The 19,940-nt window shown below is 41.7% G+C and overlaps 1 protein-coding gene across 8 annotated transcripts in view; it reads left to right on the forward strand.

Annotated features, from left to right (window-relative positions):
* TENM3 (teneurin transmembrane protein 3) overlaps positions 1 to 19,940 on the forward strand; it is a 2,290,771-nt gene that overhangs the window by 1,988,429 nt on the left and 282,402 nt on the right. Inside the window, exon 1 of one of the 8 annotated variants that reach the window (XM_054701063.1) lies at positions 1,488 to 1,539. The exons of the other annotated variants lie outside the window; for them this stretch is intronic. The gene's annotated coding sequence lies outside the window, so the exon portion shown is untranslated. Of the gene's footprint in view, positions 1 to 1,487; positions 1,540 to 19,940 lie in introns of those variants that run through there. 8 annotated transcript variants of the gene reach the window in all.

Here is a 19,940-nt window from a genome sequence, read left to right on the forward strand (position 1 = left end):
AAGTGACACAAGTCCAAGGGAAAAGCGTGCTAAAAAGAAATAGAAATTATTGTTGAGGAATCCTGGGACCCGGAAAAGAAAAAAAATCTCTCTAGGATCATATTGATTAATGAAAGAACGGTGGCTCTTTCTTCAAGTATTAATTTGGGGGTTTAAATCTATATTTAGAAGATGTTAAAACGTGGGATGACAGTTCGTGGCATAAAGAAGCGTTCATTGAGATTCCTATTGTAAAGCAGTTCTTGTTTCTTTGTAAAAATACTTGAGGGGATGGAGCAAACATCTGTGAACCTAAAATTCACGATCACTGAGGATTTCTGGTCTCCGTTTCATGGAGGAAGACGCTGGAGAAGATGGAATGTTCTAGAAGAAAGAGAAATTAAAGGGAGGAGGGACAAGGGCCTGGAAGCCATGCAAAAATAATGATAAAAGTGGGTCCTTTGGGGGGAAAAGACAATTTTAAAAATAAAAAAAAATCAAGTGCTGCGAGATTGAAGTAGCTTTTAAAGTCAAACTAGTGTGAGAACCTCGCCTGGGCCATTCCGGATCGCGGAGGTGCGTCCCTGGCACGCGGGGCCGACGCAGCTCCGGCCACTTGGGCACATGCCCGCGGCCTCGGGGACCTGCCCGCCTCCCCGGGGTGCGGGCCTGGCGCCCCGCGAGCGTTACTGGGGGTGCGAGACGGCCGCGAGAAACAGCGTGGGGGGCCCCCCCGAGCAGCCCGTCGCGGTCCGGGCGGTCCCGGGCCGAGGCCGAGCCGGGCGGAGCCGGTCCCCGCCGCGCCCCCGGCGCCCCCCAGCCCGTGCCGCGCCCGCCGGGCGGCTGCGGGACCCCGGGCCGGGCCGCGCCCCCGGGAGCCCCGCCTGCGCGCCTCGCCGGAGCCGCGCGCCCCTGGAGTTGCGGGACTGAGCATCCAGGCGGCGGGGGGCGCGCGGCCAGCCTGTCCTTGGGGTGAAGTCCGCAGCCCGGGCGCGGGCGGCGCGGAGGCTGCGGAGCGGGGCTCGGGCGCGCCTCGGGCCGGGAAGGCGAGTCTGAGGTGAGCGCGGGCGAGGGGTGCGCCTAGAGCAGATCGATTCGGAGAAAAATCGAGCGCAACCCGAAAACCACAGTCGAGAAAATTGATGTTGGAGACGGTCCGCGCGCCTGTGCGCGCGTGTGAGTGTGAGTGTGCCCGTGAGTGAGTGTGTGTGTGTGAGTGTGCGAGTGTGCGCGCGCGAAGCCTCTCGCAGCTCTGGAGCGCGTGCAGCCGGCTCTGGGGGCGCGGGAGCCCCACGCGCGGCCGGGCCCGCCGGCGGGGGCGGGGGCGCGAGCCGGGGACGCGGGGCGGCGGCGCCCGGCCCGGCGCGAAGGGGTTAAGCGCCGCCGCCGCCCCCTCGGCGGCCGGGTGTAAACAGAGGAGCCTCAGCCTATCATGTCTGGCTGCCGCTCGCAGCCGGAGCCCCGAGCCCGGCGCTGTAACATGATCCGCTCCAGACCGAGGCAACTTGGCTGCGCCGGGCTCCGCTCCGCACGGCCACAGCGAGGGCGCGCCGCGGCAAGGTGGGTGAGCGCCCGGCGGGGCCGGCCGGCCGGCCGGGGAGGGCGCGCGGCGCCCGGCGCGCCCCGGGTCCCCGCGCCCCGGCCCGCGCGCCCCGGGTCCCTCGCGGGATCAGGGATCAGGCGCTCGGGGACCCCGCGGCGGCGGCCCCGCGCCTCCCCGGGTGCTGTCGGACGGGAGGAGGCTCCGCGCCGGGGAGCAGCGGGGCCGAGGGCGCATTAGCATCGGAAATGAGGTGCCTCTTTAACCCGTGAGGGGCCGAAGTCAGGCTCGGAACTGGCAGAGGCTGAACTTTCCGGCGCGGCGCGGGGAGCCGCGGGGAGCCGGGAGCCTATTGTTCCCGGGGTGTCCCCATCGGGGGGCTGGTTCTGGGGAGGCGTCGTCGGTCCCGATCCCCGAGGCCGCGCGGGCGGGTTTCCTGCCCTGGGCGGCGGGGCTGGGGGGGTCTCCTGGCCGCGCCGGGGCGCGCAGGTCTGGGCAGCGGCGACTGGGGTCGCGCGTGTCTGAGATGCGGGAGACTCGGCCTCGAGCTCGCGGTCGGCAGCTCTTGGGTGCATTAAGTACAATCCATCCTGCTAATTGCTTCGTGGGGGTGGGGTGCGCGCGGTGGGGGGAAGCGCCCCAGAAGCTGGCTGATGGAACGAGCGGGTTTTCTGCTGCGAAATACTTTGCGCGTGACTGTGGCCAGGAGCGGGCTTGGCCGGGCAGCGTCTCCAAGAGAAAATCCAACTTTGCAGCGGGGCTGCGAGGCAGGTTACTCCCGCGCCAAAAGAGTTGGGGATGATGTGGGGGGCCCGGGGGGGGGGACTCGAGCACCGTGTCTGTGGGCGCCGGGGGCCTCTTGGCGAGGGTCTGTGTCTTTTGGTGAAATAAAAGGAGGGTGCGCGGCAGCCCCGCTGCAGGGCGAAGCCCCTCTCCGCGCGCTCCTGCGCCGGCGGCTCGGTCTCCCCGGAGTAGCCCCTAAATGATGTGGACAGAATCTCTCCGCCCGTGTCACAAAGTCATTCTGTCTTCTGAGAGCCTCATATAATCAAATTCAGTGCCTTGAGATGGTGTAGTTGAAGATTTGATCCCCTTCCACTGAAGTGGAAATACTTTCAGTAATTGAAAGCAGATTCACGTCTGGAGTTGCACACACCAAGGTTTTCATTTTTTAAATAAACCTTTTGTTCTCTGGTCTTAAATGCTTCGGAGAGCCATCCAGAGACCTCTGCGTGCTAATTGTTAAAGTAGTCCCGGAGAAAGGATTGGAAATTGCCAGAGAAGGCATTTTGGAAATGGAGTGAACTTACCGAGCCTGCCTCTCAGGAGGAGAATATTTTCCTGCAGCCCCATCCTGTCTGCGCCACACACCCCCGCCCCGCGCCCCAGCGGATGCCCGGGCATTAAAATGCAATTGCAATAATATCCAGAACCCCAAACCCCAAGCAGAGCCATCTGTGAGGAGAGGTGAAAAAAACTTCATCCATTTGGGTGTTTTCCCATTATTCACCCGGTGATTCACACAATTGGGGCATAAATTTGTCATCAGGAATAAAGTATGTTTCATTGAAAGAGAGGCTGAGTAGCCATTCACCAAAAGACTGAAAACTTAAAAAAAATGGCATTGCAGGTTGTTCACCTGCTTCCTGTCTCATTTTTGGAGGTTCAGTGTTAAAAGCTTTGAAAAAATTGGTCATTAAAGAGTGAAATTAGGATCCATTCTAGACAAAGAGGGAGTCACTTGATCTCCTATTAGCTGTGAAGCTGGAGACTGGTGAGCTCTGAGAGCTGGCCTGCCTTCCTCAGGACATGGACTCTAAAATGAATTGTGTAATTATGAGAAAGTTAGAAGGCTTGTACTTTTAACCCTGACAGAGATGGGGGGGCTGGGGTGGGGGCAAACAGTATTCCGAATATTTTTAATTAACTAGTTTCTTAACCCTGTTGGGCTGATTTATCACTCAGATGTGAATAGACGTATTTACAGAGTAGGACTTGATATTTCATTTCATTTCTTAAAACCTCCTGTCTGTGTTTTATCCTGTTTCCTTGTCTTCCCCATAGTTCATTATTGGAGCACACGAAAATACATAGGAGGTGAATCTCTTGGCCATGATTTACGTGAGAGTCTTGTGAACGTTTCTTGGGCTAAAGTCCACTTTCATGGAATCACTATTTGAAATATTCGGCAAACCTTTACCCCAAAAAATCCTACTACCTTGTGCCTGTCTGATATCACGTTTCCCAGGTCATCGGTGGCCCAAAGCGTGGCTTCATAGAATTGAACCCTCCAAGATTTAGAAAACGAAAAGCAACTTGACACTGACTCTTACGGATGTCTGAACACTGATTTTCAGTGTAAGATCCTTGTCTAAACATTTAAACCGACCCTTTTCTATGGCTTCTATTTGCTATTATTCTGTCCTTACATTTTTTTCCCTAACTTGGTAAGAGGATGCACAGGATCTTCTGTCATCTGAAATAATACATTCAATTTATCACGGGATTCCTTTCTTTCATAATGTAGGAAAGTGGCGAAGAAAGCAGTGTCTAAACACAGTGATCTTGATAATTAATGCCATAAAATAGATTAAAATGCTGTATTCCAGGTATTCATTTCCTTAAAAGGGCCACCAGAACAGCGTTGCTAAGCACCCGTCACTACTGCAAGTAACAGAAAATGACCCAAATTAAGGAACCTGTTCTAAGCTGTATTCTTGCATTTTCTAAAGTGCATTTCAAAAGGTTTAACAAGACTCATTCAATTAGTGGAGAAAAAAGATCTATTTTCAGCTCTGATCAGCAATTAAGAGATTGGGCTGTGGAACCTCAGTCACTTGATGTTTATAATTCATTTTGTGTCTTAGACTTTATTTTAACTAAACACTTATGAATAAAGATATTTTTAACAAACCACTTTTCTCACAACCGAAATATCAATGCTAAATATTAAGCAATATGTCTGTTCTAAGTTTTAATCTAAATGAGTAATTTTTTTAAACTTTCCCCTTATCTAAAAAAAAGTTTAGTTTTTACATGAATGTGATCTATTGTTGCTTTCCTATGGGTTTCTTGCTGTCTTTGTGTGTGTGTGTGTGTGCATATTGCATACACCCAAAGGTATGTAACATGCATCCTGCACACACCCACAGTATATGTATACCGCATACAGCCAAGTTGTGTAACATGCATATTGCATATACCGATAGTATATGGATACTGCATACACCCACAGGTTTGTAACATGTCATGCATAGAGATGTAATATGTAATTTAAGCTAATGTGCAGGTGCTTTAGCACCAAACACTTGAGCAGTACCATGTTCTTTCTTCCAGATGCTGATTGTTGTGAATTGGGTACCATGATGAAGATAGAGTGATATGTGGAAGGAAAGAAAGAAATTAGGGCCAATATATATTTTTTAACCATGAAGTAAGCTAGGTTCGGCCTTTCTGGGTTAGACCCAAACTTCTTAATAGTTACAGCTAAAAACCTAAGCCACATCTATTAGAGTGGTTAATGCGTTTAGACAGACCTCCAGTGACCTGGTTCTTAGCTAATACTGCTGCAGTCACATACAAGGGGTGGACCAGCCAGAGAGAGAAGAATGCAAATGTAGGGGCTCTTAAAGAAATAAGAAAGAGGAATGAGAGGGTTCCAGAAGATTTAGATTAGAATTACTAGCAAGTATTTTGCTCTGTCACTCGGCCAGGGCAAGTCTAAATGATGTACATATAGAATTAAAATTATCAATCATAAATGGTATCTTGACTACCCTACCCGAAGTGATTCCATATCCTCAAATGTAGAATACTCTGAAGCCTAAATAGCATTTAATGCCTTCTCCTAAAAGGGATATTTTACAATAGAAATTCATTACTTTGGGATTTGTCCTGTGGTTGGCATTACCGATTTCTCTAGTAATAGATAATATAAAACAAATGAGATTTGTGTGACTGTTATTATAGTTTTGTCTAAAATGAAAAGTTAGCATGATGCTCATTTCTGTCCAAGGACTTTTAACCTGAATTAAAATTTCAGCTTAAGTTTTCAAATGTGTTGTTTTTGACATGTCAAAATTTGTCTTTACCATAAAGAATAACTTAATGTATAGAAATATTTCATATATATATATATATATATCTTAGGCAGATTTGAAATGATTTCTTTTCGTATTTAACACACCGGTTGTTTTTAAAATTGGTATCTATATGTTTTTAGTTACTGACCTACGTGTTCAGTTATAAATCCTATGTGTTCAAGTTTTGAACTATCTACTCTCAATTTTTTACTAAATTAGGGTGAAAACAACCATGTGGTATCTCAGAAGCAATTTCTAATGTTCCTGATGGTAAATTCATTTCACAAGGGAAACAAATAATTGAAAAGTACATACAAATATTTGCAACCACATCACATCTAAATAATAGTTAGATTCAGGAAACCACATACTATATAGCATTTAAACATAAAAGTTTCTGTTAAGTATTTTTCCCACCTCAACTATTACATCCTGACTGGTTCTGTACCTTCAGGAGCACAATACATTATAGATCATACCAAAATGACTGATAGAGAACTAATGTAGAAAAACACTTTTTTCTACTTATGTATATTGACCTACAGTTTTTCCATGTTAGTTTCTGCACATTTAGTTTTTTTTTTTTCTCCCCAAAGTCTTAAACTATTTACAGCAGGCAGAAAGAGGTCCTGCCGTCTGGAGACCTATAGTACATAACCTGGAGCTCTTTTTATGCTTTTTCTTTTAAATAAAACAAAATTACCTTATATAACAAATTTAACACTGTTAACCTTTTATAATTATTTAACCATTATTTCATTTTACTTCCCACTTAAAAGTTGTACATTAGTGTAGTAGACACCTGGCTGTGCTCTTAAAAGTTTATTTGTCTTTCAATCCCTGTGATCGTAGGAGGCAGTACATTTCCTTAATTATCTTTGTTCAGGGAAATGCTGAAAGGCCAGGGTAGTTAAACAGGGCTATTTGGATTTGTGAGGTCGAAGTCAGATGCAAGGAAAGTGGTTAAATGCATTATCATCTTATGGAGCCCATCATCAGCAAAGTGACCTTGATGGAGGTGGAGAAGCCATTTGGCTATTTTATGACAGCTCCCCCCACGCCCCCCACACTTCTTTTATCACTGCTAGATTTTTATACACTGCTTTACCTCGTATTTCCTTCTTTTTGTTTTCAAACAGGATTGCCTCTGATTGTAGATCATCAGAGTGTAGGTGACAATTAAAATTCGTTTCTTTTTAATGAGAGTAGATACTCCTTTACAGGTTTATATCCTACATTGATATATATGGAGATATTCCTTCATTAAAAATTAAGGTGATCAGGCTGGCTGACCATTCTGTATTTGCTTTTAAGGATCTTTTAATGATGATGATTAGTCTCTTTGCAAAGAAGCTGCTATTTCGCTACTTTTCAAATTGTTTTTAAGCTATTAAGAAGAGAGACTTGCCAACCTCAATTTTAGCAGTGGGAATAATGTTTGTTTTAACAAGTGCCTAAGTGTGTTTACTTGAAGGTTATTCAAGTTTTCATAGTTCTGGGTCTGCTGTTCTAGAGTCATCACTTCCCTTCAGAAGTAAAATAAAGCCAAAAGATTTATAGTTGATTTTTCTTAACTTTAGTCAATATTTTCCTCGTGATGTATTTTACATCAGCTCCACGCAATGAAATTCTTACTTCAATATATGAAGTTCTTACTTCAATATGTGATCAAGTAGTTTTCAATAACAAGAAGAGTTTTATGACACACAGGATAATATCTAACCTTTTTGGAAACTCCAGTTAAAGCAACTAAGTCCTGCATACAGATTTTTGTTTTCCTAGGTGGGACTCAAACATTTGTGGGGTTTAGCTTCTACTTTACTTTGCACTGAATTCCTTTCTATTAATATGAATCAGAACTAAGTGTAAATCTTATCATAAGAAAGAAAAAATTGGCCCGTTCTCAAAATGCCTGAAATATTTCAAATTTTATCAGCGATCACCTTATCATCAGGGTGTGATGATGGTATGAATTATGTAAAACTAAAATCTAAGGAACTCAGAATTACCAAAAATAGGTCTGCCAGGAGAGTCAAATGTTCTTGATCGCACAGGATTTATTCCTTTAAGGACTTTTTTATTTAAAGGCAAGCATCCTGCATTGAAATATGTTGAAAATGAGTTACAGATCTCCCTCCCCCCTTCTCCTGTTTCTGCCATCGGGGCCTGAATTGGGCCTCCATCTCTTCTATTTCTCTACATTTCTAACCAACTTTCCTTGCCTTTTTCGGTCTCCTCTTGAATCCAGCCTCTCCATGATGGCCGTAGATGTCTTTCCGAGAACTAATTCTAAGCATCGCATATCCCTGCAGAAAGGATTTATTATGTCCTTCCAAACACGTGTGTTTCGTTAGACCCTGCAGCCTTCTCCCTCTACCTGCGTTTTTCTTTTCTGCTTGTACCTTCCACCCATGCATCTTAGCTTCCACATACTCACTTTGTCGCTGTTCCTTGTGCCCTTGCTTACCCACTTACAAGACTTTCAAGAGCCTACATGCAAAACATTTCTCTTCGGAAGCCCTTGCTGATGGCCCCAGGCAGCGCTGGCTGTTCCTTCTCTGTTTCATAGCACCTGGGACATATTTCTGTTCCAGCACTTCACATGGCGCTGTGCTCATTTGTTTACAATTCTCTCTCCCCCGCTAGGGGGACAAGTTCTGTCAGGTAGCCTCTGTGTCTTACTCATCTTTGCATACCAGCACTGAGTCTAAAGTGGAGAAAATAGTAGTTCTTCAATAAATGTTTGTTGAATGCTTATTGTGTGCGTGTATTAAATATACTTTTAACTTCTTGGCAGTGGAAGATCATCATTATGAACATCGTTTATTTTATTGTTGTGTGTTAGAGTGTAATAATTTACTCAGGAGCTGTTGAGAGCTAAGTATCCCCTAAATAGCCCCATGTGACGTGCTTAATATTACTATTATCTATCATTTTTGTTACTATGCAAAATGCTGCCTATATTTCATCTCATTTCATTCTCAAAATATCCATTTTTAGAAGGGAATTCTCCATTTTACTGATGGGAAAATTGTTACTTAGAGAGGCTAAGTAAATTCAGGGTTACACAGGTATTAAATGGAGAAATTGATCTGAATCAGTACGCTGTGATTCCAAGCCTGATCTAAATATTAAACTCCTTCTTATAAGAATTTTTAATTACATGTGCAGTTGAAGTACAGGGTATAATTTTTAAGATGGGTTTCATTTTCCTCCCCTGTCATGCTTTCCTTTTCTCTTATTACTCTGTTTATCATCAAACAGCCAAGGTTATTGTCTCGTTATTGTTGTGATTAGTTTCGGCTTCTCAGAAGCCCTGTTCACCCAATACCTCCATTGCTTTCTGACCAAGTGAGATTTTTCCATAGCTGAGTTCCGATTAGGTGTTAGCTTTTCTGGTAGAAGCCAAACATTAATTTCCACAATTCAGGACTTTCAGAGCAAGGCACTAATAGTTCAGTGGATCATAATACCACATTTGGTAAAGAGAATTTGCGCTGAAATTGTATTTACAGATACATTTGAAGCATAGGCTTAAAGATATGTGTGAATTTGAAGCAAGAACTACCTTCAGTGTTTTTGTTGCCAGTAGGTTAATAGGTAAGGAGTGTTAGGAGAGAAAAACTTATTTTTTACCCAAAGGTTTTCAGTGAAGGGGTGCCAGTGAGCAGATAAAGAAATACCCTGTTTCTCTTCTCTTGCTTCATCTTTCACCAACCTTAAGAACAAAAACACAGAATTTTTAAAACCAATTTTAAAAACTTCTCCCATAGAGTGAACAAAATTAGAGACTTTTAGAATCAAAAAGAATGTTCAAGATCACCTAATCCAGACGACGTATTTTATGAAGAAAGCAAAGCCAAATAACAGCTAATGCTTGTTAGTACTTAACAAGTACTATAAGTTAAGTACTTACTCAGTGCTTATGTCTATGCTAAACCCTTGATACAGGGACTAATTCATCTCATCTTCAGAACAGGTCATGGATTTAAATATTTTCATCCCATTTTAAGGAGGGGAGACTGAGGCACAGGACAGTTGAGTAAGTCGCTTGCTGCAGGTGCAGTGCATACCTGCCAGACATTCCTGGGGAGACTGGGGAGCCCCACATTCTCCCCCTTAACAGGAAGCTGGGCCCCAGAGCTTCTGGCATCAGTCCACTTGTGGCATCAGAACCAGTGATTATAACATGTTAAAACGCTTCATATGTAGGACGCAGTCAATGAAGTAAATTTTCTTACTCCACACTAATAGATGAGAAAGTTGAGGCTTTCAGAAAATAATTCGCGTAAGGATAGTTAGCTACTAATATACAAAATCAGGTCGGTCCTAATTTCAAATTCATATCCTCAGGTACTGACTTCTGCTTCCAGCTTACATGGCGAATGAAGTTTTGTTGTGACTTTAACTTCAAGCGTAGTTTTCGTTGTAGAATAGACAGATGCCTGTCTCCAACCTTTCCTAACTCCTTTGACCGTGGACTTTTACAAATTCTCCATCTTTGTTCACAGCCAACCCTATGATTGACCAGCAAGTTCTTATTGAGGCAGTCTGGGCTTAGGATTTACTTGTTTTGTTTTGTTTTGTTTTGTTTTGTTTTTACTCTTATGTATCCTTTTTGTTTGCTTATTTGTGAACCATGTTCATAAATGATCATGTATGGGGTGGCTAATGTCAGTTCCCTGGTTAATACCCAGCCATGTTTAGCATCATTGATTAGAAAATGAGTAGATTATGCCTTTATTGACACTTCTGTTCTCTATTTAATGGTTTGTTTATTTAATTGATGGCTCACGGCTCACGCCTTTCCTATTTAAGGCTATTAACACATCAAAATGGTATTTATTGTACATGGCAAAATGATAAATTAAGTTTGTGTTCACTCCTTTGTGCCCAAGGCTGATCTATCGGTGATCTTGTTTTTTATAGATAGTTTTGACCTGCTAACAATTGCTTAGGAAATCAAGTAAATTCATCTTCAAACTATTTATCCAATGGTGGGATCTTGAAAGAGTCACTTGACTTCTCTGATTTATAATGGAAGAAAAGGAAGTAGGACAGACCAGTGCCTTCAAACAATATGGATTGTTACAGAGGTTCTGTAAAATTTCCCCAATTAATTCAGAATTCTTGGGAGGGAAAAAGATTAAGATAAATGCGATAATGGTATAATACAGAAGAAATGTTTACCTCTTCTTCTCCTGGGTTAGCTTATTTTGATGCCTATGTCCTGATTCTCGGGCGATGGGATGCTCATTTTGTTAATTAACCTGCCTGAGGAATAAGAAGAGGAAGCTTCCCCTGCAGAGGGGCTCCTGGAGGGAGTGACCCTTTCTCACCAGGGAGATGGTTAACGGACGGTGTTTGGGTTTGGGTTGTAAAGGAGATTCTGAACCAAAAGTGGTCTGGTTCTCATCGTGGTTGCATTGTGACAGCGCCTTTTCCCACGTCCTTACTCTGCCTTAGCCCAAACTTTTTTGAAACTATGCTTTTGAAATTGAATTTACTTGCAAAACCCAGTTAGAAATGGTTCTTTCTGGGGAGACCTGTCTCATTTTGATCAAGTCCCAATTTCATTGCTGTGATTTTTTGTGTTCCTTCGCAGGCTTGGCTTGCAAACATTCAGAAAACTACACCTATACTCAGAGTATTTATCTCAGTTAAATGTGTTTCATCAAGGCTTTTAAAGGAGCAAATTCAGCGTTAATATGGAGAAGTATCTATTTCATCCTGAGATGGCCACTTTAAAGGCACTGATGTTCATCTGGGGGAAATGTTTGATTTCTTTAAAGTATATTTAAATTTCATGCATATTGCATTGCATACAGAAGACTAAGCCCACACTTTACTGATATGCTTCCGGTTAGAAAGAGGGGATTTGGTGTCTAACTCTTTCAGAAAGTGAAAAAACAGATTATTTACTTTGATGCTCAGATATTCATATAAACACCTGGTTTATTAAAATACTAATTAACAATATTTATTTATTTCAATGGTGCCTGAACTTCAGGTAGAATATTAAAGATTTTTTAAAGTATATGTATGGAGAAAGAAAGTTGATTATATCTGTCTGTAAAAAAATTCACCTTGTAGGATTTTATGTCTTCTCTAGCCCCTAATTCTAGCAATATCTTAGCAGTAGAGAGGTGTAAATGCCTAAGGTATACTGTAAACTCTAATGAGGTACCTTGTGGGAATGAGGCCACTGGAAGTTTTAGTAATCTCTGCAGAATGAAAATGGAAGGCCTCTGACACAGGCAGCTGATAGAACACCAGAGGAGAGAGAGGTTGTCTTTGTCACCTTAGGACAGTGGACCTGAACATTGAATTAAGCTAAATTTGAGACAATATATAGAATTGTCTCTCTATTTCTTAAGTTCATCAAGAATAAAATTCAACATATACTAGACTGTTTTGCTTAGGAAACATCACACTTATTTTTTTATGATATCATCCGTTGTAACCAGTGAAATGTCAATGTCGGAGCCTGAGTCACATTCCAAAATATATTAACCATGGAAACAAGCCTGCTTTTGTTACAGGTGAAGACATTTGAGGGAGTGAGCTAGAGTGGGGAGTAAATACTGAAGATCTCATTCTGAGAGAGATTACCCAAGTGGTGGTTCTCTCGGAAAGGGTGTGATGGAGGAAGGGTCGGATAGAGATGGGCAGAGTGGTTGTGAGGTTTCGCGATCTCTGTAACATTTTATGTCTTTTCAGTAAAATTGACAGCCATTTATGATACTGCTCTCTCTATGCATCTATCACACAACTCCTACTTCCCCCAGACCCAGTCTACATTTCTGTGAAATTGTTAATATTGAACCCAATTTCTTTTTTGAAATGATATAAATTTAGACTCAGTAACCACTGAGTTTAAACCACTGTACTCAGTCATGATTAATATGGCAAATTTTGTCCTCTCAATTTAGAAGCCAATATATAATATTTAAGCTAGTGCTTATTTGGGGAATTTACTGACTTCTTAAGGAAAATCAGTTCATAAATTTCAAGAAGTGAATTTGCCCACAAAACATTTCTTGAACACCTACTATGTGCCCCTGGCCTGCTTTTTATCATTCTATTTATAATATAATATTGAGATCCGATTTCTTCTTATTTTGTGTAGCGCGTCAGTTACCATAAAATGCTGATTCTAAAACCAGATGGTTTTTGGATTTACCTATTATAGTGCAATCACAATCACATTTTATAATATCCTCCTTACTAGCTTCCTTGCTATGAATTTTCTTCAACCTTGAAAAGGCAAATTATCTTTCTTGACCATCCCCTGAACTTCTCTTTCCTGCTAAGAAACCATAATGTCATATCAGGGAAATATTTTAACCTGATGGAAGAAGGGGTAGGATTATGGGCAAATGACATAGAAAAGGCATTCCAGAGGGAGACACATGAGCAGAGTTTTGAAATTTGGATGTGTGAAGTGTATTTGAGGAAACATGACCTACTTTCACATGAAGTTCATGGAAGAGAATCTGGAAAGATGAGGCTAGAGAAATTGTCTGAAACCGGGACAGGAAAGGAACTGGGATCTCATATAATAGGGCTTAGATGGTCCTAGAACACAGCCAGATAATAGAATAATCCATCTCTGGTCGATGAATTATAAAAGGGAGATAGTGGAGGCACAGAAATCAACAAAGGACTTTTTCCTACTTATTTCCGATTCATGTTTTCATCTTAAATTTCTCACATTACACAGTTCATTGATGTTACCATTGCAAAGCAAGAACTGCTGTTCATGTTGGTCCTAGGATGGTGCCTGGTACATATGGCATTCAATTCTGGTGGAATTGAAAGCATGAGGACACCAAGACCCCCCAAAATTAAGTGATTTAATATTTAGCTCCAGCTAGTAGTGACAGACCCAGGGCCAAACATTGCAGCTGTCTCCCAGTTTGGTGACTGGGCCATGCTGATCTATATCAGGTCACTGCCATTAGCATAGCCTCTGTGTCCACTCTTAACGTTTCATTTCATTTCTTCCGGTAAATAATTGCAAACTGCCTCACATGTTACATACTCATTAGAGCCAACTTTAGGCTCTTAATAGTTTGCTCTCACAGATATAATTGGCTAAATTATTAGTTCTGTCACCTTTTTCAGATGGCAAACTCAAGGTTAGAGACTATGTCTTTCCTTTGGGGTTTTGCTTATTTCATTTTTCAGCAGCTCCCCTCTCCCAGAACACCTTTGTCTGAGCAAGAAAACTTGTTGATGGCTCAACCTTTATTCTGTCTTTCAGTTCAAGTTCCTGAGAAGTTATAAATGCACAGCTAGAATCATCTTTGTCAGACAGGAAAAGGGCCACTTAAAATTCACTTACTATTTTTGTAATACTTGAAACTGGTAGTGACATAAAAAAAAAAAAAAAAAAAAAAAAAACTTGTAGCTCTCAACTCAAGCAATAGTCTGAAAAATTTAATTAACTGGGTTATCTTTTTGCAAATAACAAGCCAAAGGAAAATATGCAAAGGGTTATTTTGTGAGACCACCTTGAAATATGTACCACATAAACAGGACCTACTGTGTGAAACCATTGCCGCAGTTATGCAGTGACCCACTACTATTGTCTGAATTTTCCTCTACAAGAATGTTAGTCATTACATCTGTTGTCAATATATTGCTTTAACAGAATAGTGTAATTGGTGGAGTGCTTTAGCCCAAGTAGCTCTTATTTGTGTATTTTGTTATTTTTTTCCCTGAGAAAAGTGTTATTCATTAAATGTAACAGAGGCTCTTACTATGATTAATAAAATATTAATGAATGAATGTTCTTAAATAGACCAAGAAATTGCCACACTTTCATAAACATTTATAATTGTCAGTGAATCATTAACCTTTAAATTTAGAGCTGTTTCCCTCACAGTTCAAAGGATACAGCTAGAATTGCTGTACTCACGAAATAATGAGTTTCTCCAAAATATAAAATATTCATCTGTGATCCAAAGAAGTCCTGATATTAATTTAACTTTGCAGATTGAAAACTTTAAAAAGAAAATTTTACGATTCATTTAAGCTTAAAATAAATTAAAAGTACTAAAATATAAACTAGACTTATGCTGAGTGTGGCAGTAACACAGTTCTACAGGATATCCATTTAGTATTTGCATAGCTATAAAATTATACAATAAAAACTTTAAGATTTTTTTTCTTGCTACAGAAATGATATTTCAGGGAAGTAGATGCTTTCAAGGACCGTAATTCTTTTTGTTTTTAACTTTAACACCTTATTACTTTATTAATGTGTACAGGTAAGATTAATATATTTATATTTTTATTTGTTGAATTAGAAACTTTTTGAACATGCTCCTTCTCGCTCAGTGATCAATATCACCTGCCTAATAAGTTTCTTCGTTCTGTTAAGGCTGGTTCCCTGAATTAGCTTGGTTTTAGTCTTTGAAGGACCTTTGGCTTATTGTAGAGACATTTTTCTGTGATAATGTCATTATGGGCAGGGGAAGAGAATATTGATTAATAACTCTTTGGAGAGTTCAGCAAAATATCTGCATAACCCACTATGTTCATTTTCTAATAGTTAAGACTTAAGGAAAGAGCTTAAGTGGAGGAAAAATAATTGTAAGGGCTTTATACAGATTACTGAAATGAAACACTGAAAGTTTTTTTTTTGGTAAATTAATGTTTTTTGCCAAAGTCCCCAGCTATTAATAGTAGTATGCTGCTAGGGTATTCAACTTAATTTAATAAGTAAGTATTGAGTGTCTATCATGTGTTTGACATTCTCCTTAATATGATCAATTCACTAATAACTATATAATGTAGTAAGAAAGTAAATGAAGCGATTGTAAAATTGTGGAAAAAAAAAAAACAACTGTAGTTTTTAGAAACTTTAGTTTTCTTGACTAGCTCCTGGTAGAAATCATTTCTTTATTTTAAATTTTTCATTGAGAGTATTTTGTTATGTTAATATTTATAGTAATATAAATTAATATAACATTATATTATATTACATACCATGGTAGATCCAGGGCTCATTTCTGTATTAAGCTTTACTAAACATAGACAAAGCTAATTCATTATTTAAGGTTGAAACCGAAATGTAATACCCTTTTGAGCAATAGCCATCGGCTCTTAGGCTGATGGCTTGGTTCACATTTTAGTGTAAAGCCCCAAAGAACAGATGAAAACAGAACAAGGGTGTTGTAGCACCAGAAAGGTGAGTGTCCATGGAGGGCACTTGGGGACATATTCATTCCCCAGGGCTATTGGGACTCGTGGCTACAAGCAGGGTGCCTTAAAACAACAGCAATTTATTGTCTAACAATTTTATTTATTTATTGAATTTATTTTTTTTAAGATTTATTTATTCATACAAGAACCGGAGTACAGGCCAGATGCATGGGAGGGTGAGAGGATCCACCAGAGACAGAGCGGGGAACAGAACAGGCAGATCTACTGAAATACACTGCTGAGGGGAGCAGCAGGTGAGACAGGAGAGGTCTGCCGCGCCATGTGGGTGTCTCCCCGGCCAGCAGGGGATCAAACTTGCACTGCAGAGGCTGCAGACAGCTTCACAGTGCTGCGCTCAGCCACCTGCCCCACCAGGGAGGCCCGAATTTATTTATTTTCTTACCTCACTGTTCATTTCTGGACAGTAAATGACTTCTCCCCTCAGGTGAGATCCCGTTAATTCTCCCACCCCCACAGTCCCCTGATCCATCACCACAGACCCCTCCCCCTCACCTTCCCCTGCTGGCTGCCTCAGACCTGTGGGCAGCTCCTGTCCCACCATTTTAGAGCCTGGAAGTCCAAGCCAAGGTGTCACTGGGGTCCTCCTTCCTCTGAAGGCCTCAGGGAAGCCTCCGTCCTGCCTCTTTGACTTCTGTGGCTCCGCTTCCTGGATGCCCCCTGCACCTGTGTCTCTCCTTCATCTGCACATGTTGCTCCACCCTGTGTCTCTGCCAGTGGTGGACTTTCAGTCCACCCAATCCAGTGTGACCTCACCTCACCTGGAGACTTCTGCAAAGGCCTAATTTCCAGTCAGGGTGCTTGCTGAGGGTCTCCGTGCACACAACAGGGCTGCATGACTGGACCTGCTCCAGAGCACTGAAAATGGTGGAGGAAGTGGACAGGAAGGGGGTGGCTTAGTTTTCTGCGCGGTCCTCAGCTTTCCGCCTTCCTGCTCCCAGGTGGGTTTAGGCGAGTTCGCGTGGGGCGTTTGTTCCTCACGTTCTGCAGAAACTGGCTGAAGCGTCTTTCCTTGCAGTCTCCCAGCAGACAGCCATTGAATTGTGCGTGCTTGCTATTTGATCCTAAGGGAAATTGCAATTTAGTTTTAATACTAAATTTTTATTTTCACACTTTGAAAAACAGAAAGAAAAATCAGGGAGGTTGCTGTCCTGCAGGTGTAGGCCTCCGAGAATGCAGAGATAAGTTTTCTGGTTTAAACTGAGCATCAGGGAATAACGTGGGGCCCTCAGTTCCTACAGACTAGGTGGTTCTGGTCTGTTGTTGCTCCGTTTCCCTGGGAGTTTTAAACTTATTAACTATTTTATTAATTTTTTTAAGATTTATTTTATTTATGCATAGAAGAACAGGGGTGCAGGCCAGAGGTGCGAGGAGTGAGAGGATTCACCAGAGACAGAGTGGGGAGCAGAACAGTTGGATCTACTGAAATACACTGCTGAGAGGAGTGAGGAGCAGCAGGGAGACAGAAGTCTGCTGCGCCATGTGGGTAGCTCCCTGATGAAACAGTGACTGCAGATAGCTTCATAGTGGTGAGACTTATTAACCCCTTGTGCCACCAGGGAGGCCCTAAACTTTTTTTTTTTTTTAATTAAAAAAGACATGGCATGATAGGGGAACTTTTATGATTATCTAAAAGCTTATTTCGAATTTATGCCAAATAACTTAAGTTGTAAAATTGACATAAGGTGTATCAGAAGATTGTTTGTCAAAAATCAACTCTTAATAAATATGTGACATATTTCCCTGGGAAAATGATCCTCCATGCTGTGGAGGATCCTCTGAACCCTGTGAATATCCAGTCTCATCGTTAGTGTGCCAGGGGCTGTGTGTGTGATTTGGGGGGTGTGGCTGGAGAATGGGGAGGAGGTCCTGAGTCAGGGGCTTCTTTCCAGTCAGACATTTCACAGTCTCTGCAGAGGGGGTCATCTGCTGAGATTTCTCATTCAGATGGCGGAGAACGTCCACTTAGGTTCTGGATAATTAGGCAGCTTCCTCTTCACCAGAGGAGGTGGTTTTACTCCCTGTAGAAAGTGAGTGTTTGAACACCCCCTTTCTGAGGGACACATGTCCCCACGTGTGACCTGCCAACTTCTCAGTAGTCATCTAGGAGCTACTTGGGCGGGGGAGATAGATTATACTACAACCCCCCCACCTTCGTTATTGTTAATCTCCATTCACAAACAGAATTGATTTTAATGAAATAATACGAATTTTAAACAGATATTTGACAGGTTTTCTGAAACAAGTGCATCTTATTATACCTAAGTATATCTGAATTTCATTGCAGAGCATTTGTCTAGGCAGAATTTTCCAGAAATAGCTGGCCAGAGAGAGAGAAGAGGGATGGGTGCTCCTTCCTCACCTCTGTCCCAGGTTGATACCCTTTGTTGTGTGGGTTTATATTATTCTCACTTGAAATGAACTTGAAGTGTGCCCTGCTCTCTAAGGCAGGTGGAGAGTCCCAACTCTGTGTCTGGGATTGTCAGGAGGAAGAAGAACAGGGGAGGGTCAGCCTGCAAAACCTGAATTCCTGACAGTGACTAGTCATGAAGTTTATGAAAAACTTTTGAGAGTTTGAAGATGTTTTAAGTTGAGAGCAACGAATGGAAGACATGAAAATGTTTCATGGTCATTTCTTCATTATATTCCAAATTTCCCATCCTTCTTTCAAAACAAAAATTCCCTAGTTTACTTTTTTCCCACAGAATTAGGATTCCCCACTGTATTTGACAGCGGGCAGCTTGCTGCTTTCTGTGGGCCCCTGAAGTCTCAGGACAAGATGTACTGGACCCGTGTCGGGGGAGGGTGCTGGCGTGAGCTGCTAGTGTCTGGGCTGGATAACAAAATCCTGAATAATGACTCAGACCTTTCCAAAGAGTTCTGTGGAATAGAAGGCCTAGAGATTTCTTTCAGCTCTGAAATTCTTCCACTGTCATTTTCTTTCAACTGATATTTATGACCTTCTTTTCAAGTGCATATTTAAGATTGACCAGAATTGTGTTCTTTCTACCCTTACATGGACGTTTTCCTGATGATGAAAATAAGGGCTTCCTTTTTAAGGATAACTTTTTTTGAACTTACATTGCTTTGTTTAGGAATAAATAAATAACCCACCGGAGTATAATAATTTTAGTAGATCCCTCTTCAAAACTCATTGTGGCCAAAAGTCCTTCAGTTATTTCCCTGGAGCTTTTAAGTAAACTGAAAACAAACGAATAATCCTCTGAGAATATGTTTTAATTAGTCAACTAATATTAAATCTTTTTTATTTCTGGTAATGATAATCATTAATTTATCTCTGTTTTGAGCTATTGTCCAATTCCTTTAACTATTGTCCAGTTACTTAGGTTAAAAAAACCAACTAATCTCAATTTTTATGTCCAAAATAAGTGATTTAAAATAAAGATGGATTCAGCTGCTGAGGTGAGAAGTTGTACACCTGAAAACGATACAGTGTTGTAATGTTCCCACAACAGAAAGGTAAAAATATGTAAAAAGATCTGTGAATCCGCAATGAGGAGAAGACTTTAGGATTTCTGTTATAGAGTTCGCCAGAGGGTCATCAACTGATTTTTAAAAGTTTGTATTTCTTCATGCAAGTCTCCAGTGGCAGCACCGTTTCTAATAAGTAATTTTGATTTTTGAATGTGAGTGATAAGCATCTGAGTTTCTGCATAAATGAATTCTTAACACCAGAATAAAGAAACAAGCTGAGATTTCCTATCTGTTTTGTTTAGTAGTAAGCTCTGCTACCATATGCCCCAATTTCATAATTTTAGTCGCAAAGTAAGAGGAAAGCATGAATTGCCACATTTTCTCTCCACCTAACTCACATTTTGTGTTTTCAAATTCAAAAGAAACGTGTGACTCAGGTAGTGAATGACTTACCAAGATTGTGAGGCTGTCAGGACCCAGAGAATTTAAGAAATTGGACTGTGGACCCCGGGAGAAGCCAGTTCTGGATCTTACCCAGTGCTCTCTGTTGCACCGAGGTTTTGATAAAATAATGGCATCTGCCTTAGAGAAAAGAAAATAGCTGTTTTTCTAGCCTGTATAATGTATAAATACGTGACATCCTGCTTTATAACATAAATTTAAAGGAGTGATTT

Source organism: Talpa occidentalis, unplaced genomic scaffold (assembly GCF_014898055.3).
Source record: "Talpa occidentalis isolate TD23 unplaced genomic scaffold, MPIMG_talOcc4v2.1 talOcc4.4, whole genome shotgun sequence".
Taxonomy (NCBI): Eukaryota; Metazoa; Chordata; class Mammalia; order Eulipotyphla; family Talpidae; genus Talpa; species Talpa occidentalis.